This window comes from Cryptomeria japonica, chromosome 4 (genome assembly GCF_030272615.1).
Source record: "Cryptomeria japonica chromosome 4, Sugi_1.0, whole genome shotgun sequence".
Lineage (NCBI taxonomy): Eukaryota > Viridiplantae > Streptophyta > Pinopsida > Cupressales > Cupressaceae > Cryptomeria > Cryptomeria japonica.
In genome coordinates this window covers 83,706,343-83,713,613 of record NC_081408.1, presented here as the reverse complement: position 1 = coordinate 83,713,613, position 7,271 = coordinate 83,706,343, and positions in this window count along the sequence as shown.

Here is a 7,271-nt window from a genome sequence, read left to right as displayed (position 1 = left end):
TATGGTTGCATTGTTAAACATTGTCTCTCTGTTTATAATGCCGAAATCATTACAGTGAATGTGAAAATAATTGATTATTGTTTATAATTGTTCGAAACCCCTTCATTATTTATCATTTTCTTTTATGGCTGCATTGTTAAATGTTGTCTCTCTGTTTATACTATCAAAATCATTACAGTGAATGCGGAAATAAATGGACTATTGTTCATAATTGTTCAAAACCCCTTTTATTATTTACCATTACATATATACACACACACGCATATACATATATGTGTGTGTGTGTGTGTGTGTGTGTGTGTGTGTGTGTGTGTGTGTGTGTGTGTGTGTGTGTGTTGTTAAATGGTTAATGGGTGTGCTGTTAAATGGTGTCTCTCTGTTTATAATACCGAAATCATTACAGAGAATGCAAAAAAGATTGATTATTGTTCATAATTATTCGAAACCCCTTCATTATTTTTCATTACATATATACACATATATGTGTGTGTGTGTGTGGGTGTGTACACGTGGCACAAACTCCCACTATCCTTTTCACCCTAAAAACTTAGGGAAATGAAGATTTTTGTGGCATTTTCATTGTTTGCTCTGTTAATGCATGGTAGCTTATGCAAGATAAGATCTTCCTAACCTTCCTTGTTCTGTTATTTATCTACATGCTTCATGTCTGATTTATATTGCATATGATTATCGGGCTTAATTATATCGAGCATATTTGTTATCGGGTTTAATGAATACACCACTTCATTTGGCATTAACATTGGTTAACAAATGCACCGGTTGGATTATATTCATCGTGCACTTTGAATCATCGGTGTTTATATGAACCGATTCATTAAATTGATCAATCATTATATTATGATATTACAATATGCTATCGGGGGTTTTTGAACCGATAATCAGCATTGTGTTAATGGTATAATTGTAAAGGCACCGATCAATGGGTGCATTGATTGGTCATGCCTAAAAGGCATGACCGGTCAATACACCAATTGACCGGTTGCCTAAATGATATATATGCCAATTGAATTCATTTGGAGAAGACATAGAAAATATAAAATGATCTCTCTCCTTCAGACCTGCAGATAAAAATCAGAATTATTAGACATTGACATAATTCCTCATATCCATATACAGCATTCATAGTTCATAACTTGTTCTTTAATTAAAATTGAGATAACTTTACATGCTCTGCCTTCAATTTGTTAATATATTCACTGTAAATAATATTATCAGGCATACCATGTAGTACTTCCATTAAATTTCATATGAGAAATACAATAACATCATTCAGCCATTTACTCATTTTGTTTTCAGCTATATGGTTATTGTCTATATTATCATGCATACAGAAATAGAGACACAATACCATTTTATTTTGTTCAAAGATGTTCAATGATGAGTTACGGAAATAGATTTGTTTTTCATCATTTATCTCAATGGCATTGACGGGTTAATTTCAATGATCTTTGTCTGTATATATATTTATACGGTAGCATTTTTTTTGTTGTTGAAAGATGTTCAATGATGTAATTGTTCTCTATCTAGTAGAATATCAACAATATCCAATTTTCAATCACATCACAGTTCACTATCTCATGCTTCTAGTTTCTCTCCTTGTTATATAATGTTTCAAGTTTTGTACCTATGTCTGTGTGTCTATATATATATATATATATATATATATATATATATATGTATATATATATATATATATATGTATATATATATATATATATGTATATATATATATATATGTATATATATATATGTATATACATATACATACATATATACATATATATATATATATATATATTATATATATATATATATATGTATATACATATACATACATATATACATATATACATATATATATATACATATATATATATATACATATATATACACACATGCGCGCGCACACAGCATAGTTACATACTTATAACTCCTACATGGCTCTTTTGAGTTCTCTGGCTATATAGTTAATGTTATATAATGTTTCAAGTTTTGTACCTGTGTGTGTGTGTGTGTGTGTGTGTGTGTGTGTGTGTGTGTGTGTGTGTGTGTGTCACAGTTACATACTTACAACTCCTACATGGCTTTTTTGAGTTCTCCGGCTATATGGTTATTGTCTATATTATCATGCATACACAAATAGAGACACAATACCATTTTATTTTGTTGAAAGATGTTCAATGATGAGTTGCAGAAATAGATTTGTTTTTCATCATTTCTCTCAATGGCATTGAGGGTTTTATTTCAATGATCTGTCTCTCTTTATATATTTATACGGTACCATTTATTTTTTGAAAATCATGTTCAATGATGGAATTGTTCACTATCTAATAGAACATCAGCAATATCCAGTTTTCAATCACATCACAGTTACATATTTTGTTCCTGCATCTCATGCTTTTAGTTTGTCTCCTTGTTATATACACTTTCAAGTTCTCTGCCTAAATGGTTATTGTCCATATATATGTAACTCATACATATATATACACACGTATACATATATATGTATATGTATATATATACATGTGTACATGTATGTACATATACATGTATATGTATATGTATATATACATGTATATGTATACATGAAGAAACACACAATAGCATAATATATTCTATAACGATGGTTGATGTGAGTTCTCTGGCTATATGGTTATTGTCTATATATAATTTTATATGTATATGGACAATAACCATATAGCCACAGAACTTGCTGTAATCAACAACAGTTTCCTTATTCAAGGGTGGTCATTCAGATTGGTACACATTGAATAAGTAAATTCCTTCTACAGTCAATGTTAAATGTTATAAATCTTTCAATTTAAATTATACTATTTTCAGTAAACTAGCATTTATTTCAATATAGTCATTGTAAATAATATTAATAGCCATGGTGGATGTCCAATGATGGTTTATGCTCCTTCGTAGCTGCATTATGCTTTGTATATTGATGATTTCTTTGTATGCGGTTTACAGTTTCATTTCAATGCTCTCTTACAGCTTAGTGTGCCTATATGTTTGTCATCCACACACACACACACATACATGTATGGTTATTGTCCATACACACATACACACACATATACATGTGTGTGTGTGTGTGTGTGTAGAATAAAACAGAACAATTCAAAGCAATGGAGGTCTGCATATTCAATATGACATGAACGAATGTTTCCCACAAAAATTCAAATTTGAAAATTGGTAGCTACCACAATTGAATGCATTGCACATTCGAATTATATTATAAGATAAAATTTTCCATGTCACTTTGATTACAATCCAATTCATTGCATATTTCTGAGTTCTGCAAATTCCCTTTGCAAATTCCTTAGGTAACTATTTCTTTGCAATATGTATGTATGTTATACATATGCATATGTATGTATGTATGTTATACATATGCATATGCATATGTATGTATATGTGCAATTCTATGTACATGTGCATATGTATGTAGCTGGATATGTATATGTATGTACTTATACATTCAATAATGTATGGATGATTTGTTGTTACAACGTTATGCTACCCTAGAATATTGTTGTTTTTTGCAGGCGTGCTAGAGCATCGAGGGAAGAACCGTACTTGTGGAAGATCATCATATCAATGTAAATGTGTTTATTAACCCACTTCAATTCTTTGGAGATTATGCCTTTAATGCTTACATTTCATATTAATTTGTGTAGATATCTTAGGTAGTTATGCATTTCTTATTAAATGTGTTTCTTAACACACCTTAGTTTGTTTTGCATTTTGTTGTGATTGTTATGGCAGGCAATGATCTAAGACTCACTATGTCAAAGACAACAAGCATGCCTCTCAGGTAAAGTCCATATGACTTTACTTTGGCAATGATCTAATAGACAATGCAATTTGTGAATTGTTTATGTTTCAATTTCTGAATTGTTTGTGTTTCAATTTGTTTTAATTTCTCACTTAGTTCATATGTTTCAATCTCCTATTTGTTGGAATAGTACTTTCGCAATGATCTAGTAGAAAATGTAATTTCTGATTTGTTTATGTTTCAAATTCAGAATTTTATTTTTTTTCAATTTGTTTAAATTCCTCACTTAGTTCATATGTTTCAATCTTTTTTTTTTATCTGTACTTTGGCAATGATCTAGTAGACAATGCAATTTCTTATTTGTTTATGTTTCAATTTGTTAATTGTTTGTGTTTCATTTTTTTTAAATTCCTCACTTACTGCAATAGAAAAAGGAAGTGCCCTATTGTTTGTGTTTCAATTTGTTTCAATTTTTGAATTGTTTGTGTTTCAATGATCAAATGGAAGTGCCCTATTTGAGGAAAAGAACCAGACGAAGAATTGTCTTATATTGCCTTAAAAGATGTCTTGTTAGATACTACCAAGAATGATAACTTGGCAGCTAACAAGATATCTTTTAAGGCAATGGAAAATAGTTCTTTGTCTGGTGTCTTTTTACAAATGGGACACTTCCTTTTATCATTTCGAGGCAATGACCTAGTAGACATATTACACACTGCAATTTATATATGATGACTGCAATTTGAATACTTATAATATGATGACCGCAACTTGAATATTTATAAGTGTTCAAATTTCTCACTATCAAAAGAGGACATATCAGTGGCATGTGAATAATCAAATGTCATTGATATGGCCTTTTTGATAGTGAGTAATTTGAACACTTATGTGACCTTTTTTGATAGTGAGAAATATACGAGATCAATTCAACTGATATATCAGAAATATCACATCACAGAAAACAAACATATCAGATTTGCAACAACACCATCAATTCATTGGAATATCCATCTGATATATCTGAAAACAAGGGAGTTCTAAAGACATTACAAAATATGGCAGTATGTCATTCTATAATCACATCACAGTTATATCGAAACTCAAAATCTGCTCTCCATTTGGGTATTAATCACATCACGGTTATATCAATTCTCCATTTGGGTATTAAATGGAGGAGGTGTGACAAATCCAACCCCAACGGATTGTGGCCTACTAGGGTCTGGCCCACCAAAATTGTTTTCTTCGCTGTGAGGGGTTTGTAAGCAACTTGCTATTTGAGCAAGGAATGCCTGGTTTACACCTGAAGTAAGTTGCACGGTGTCTGAGGGTCCAAGTGCAGTCCCCACCTGCATAGTATTAATAGTTGCAAAGGCTGGGGACAAGAGGTTCATCATTTCCATGAGAATTGGTTGTCGAATGGGTAGAGGTTCTGCGACTGTGGCAACATCTTTTGTCCTCTTCGCACGCTTCGCTACCTTTTCAGCTTTCATCCTCTCCTTCTCAAGCTTTGCTTCTGCATCTTTCTTTGCCTTGTCTTGTCTTCGAATGAACTTGTCTTGGGAATCCTGCAATTTTTTGGCCTGTTTTTCCACCCTCATAGCCTCCTTTTCTATCACTTATGCTTCACGTTGTGCCTTCCTCTGTCTCATCTGCTCTTTCTTTCGCTCTGCCAATTCCTCTTCTCTTTTCCTTTCAGCCTCTTTATCTTTTTCCGTTTGAATGTACTCATCAGATGTCAAGATATGTGACTGGCTACTAAGACGTAGAACCCCTTTCTTACCTCCACGTGAAGATTGGTTCATTCTCTGCACTGGAAGTCTTAAGAATTGGTTGATTTGCCTTGGTTGTTGTTGCCCATCCTCTTGTGTGCATGGCACAAACTCAAGTTCGTCTTCACTTATGTGAACTTCCTCTTCACCATCAGCAACATCTTGCTGGTCCCAGTTTACTGCATTGGTGAAGTAATGAATGACATCTGGTGGATCAATTTCTGGTGGAGTAGGCATGGAAAGCGTTTCATCATCACCATTGGCTGCATGTTGGGTCCACTCTGGTATGTCAGCTTGTGTTGGCAAAGACATGCCTGTTGATGTATTTTTGAAACCCTCATTTGGCTGGCTGGTATGTGGGGGCAGACCTGCTTCAGCAGTTTCTGGTGTCAAACATATACCCTAAACTGTTGCTTGTGATCCGCTATGGAGCTCTACAAAATCTTGAATCTCTTCCTCATTATAACCTGCCAATCGCAAGCACGCTTCTGCTACCATATACTCTAGTTCTTCATCCCTTGAAGCAGCATCATGTTCTATTCTAACCTCAAATGCCTCACTTGGTCTCATGTCATTTTGTAATGCATTTTGGTTAAGTGGCCAAATCCCTGTCCTACGTAAGCCACTGATTATATTGGCCAGTGTTAATGCTTGGGCAAACGCCTTGCTCGCAAGAGTTGCCAACTCTTCCCTTCCAATTTCAATTTGTGGGAACTTAGACATCCATATACTCCTTTGTTGTTTGAAATAATTTTTGAAAGGTGAGAAAACAGAGACATCAAGCGGCTGCAGTTTGTGGCTTGTATGAGCCGGAAGGGTCACCGAATCAATACCTATCCGCCTTGCTTCTTCAATTGTCTTGAAGGCTACATGGCTGCCATGACCGTCGAAGATCAGTAGGGCCCTATGTGAGGGTGAAACTCCACCAGGGACTGAACGTGCAAAATGTTCCAACCAATTTAAGAATAGCTCCTTCATCATCCATGCATGTTCTTGGACTGCCATGCATGCTTCTGGCTCGCAGTTTGCTATGTAGTTTCGGATATGCCTCTTAGACTTGAACAAATAAAATCCAGGAATGCTGAAACCGCATGCACTAACACATGCCAAAACAGTGATCCACTCTCTACTCTTCGAAATTAGGTGCGGTACACACCTCTGCCCCAATTTGGCTATCACTCTCATTCCACAATTCCTCCCAGCTTGAGCACCAGTCTCATCACAATTCCAAATATGATTCCTACCATAGTGCTTGAGGTTGTACATTAACTCCAAGTTGTCATAGAAAGAGGCAACAATAAAAGGTCGAAGCATAATAGCCCTATCAAAGTCCACTCCTTCTGTTGTTCTCATCGTCAGATCAGGGTGCCTTCGTCTAAAACCTGCCCACCATGACCTCCCTGGCATCCCATTTTTGAATGGATTGGGCCTATTCTCAGTAATTTGTGCAATAGTTGATTGAAGTTGACTGATTTGGAGACCGTGACCAATTTCAACCATGTCTTTGCACCATTGAACAACTACATCCTCCTCCTCTGTTGATAAAATGGTGCATGGACCCCTCACAGTTGTAGTTGTGGTTCCCATAAGCCATGCCCTCAAAGAAGCAATGGGGATACCATATTTGATTGATGTGCCTCTAAGATACATGTGCCTATCTTCGATGCATGAAATTGCCTCTTTCATGTCAGATATGC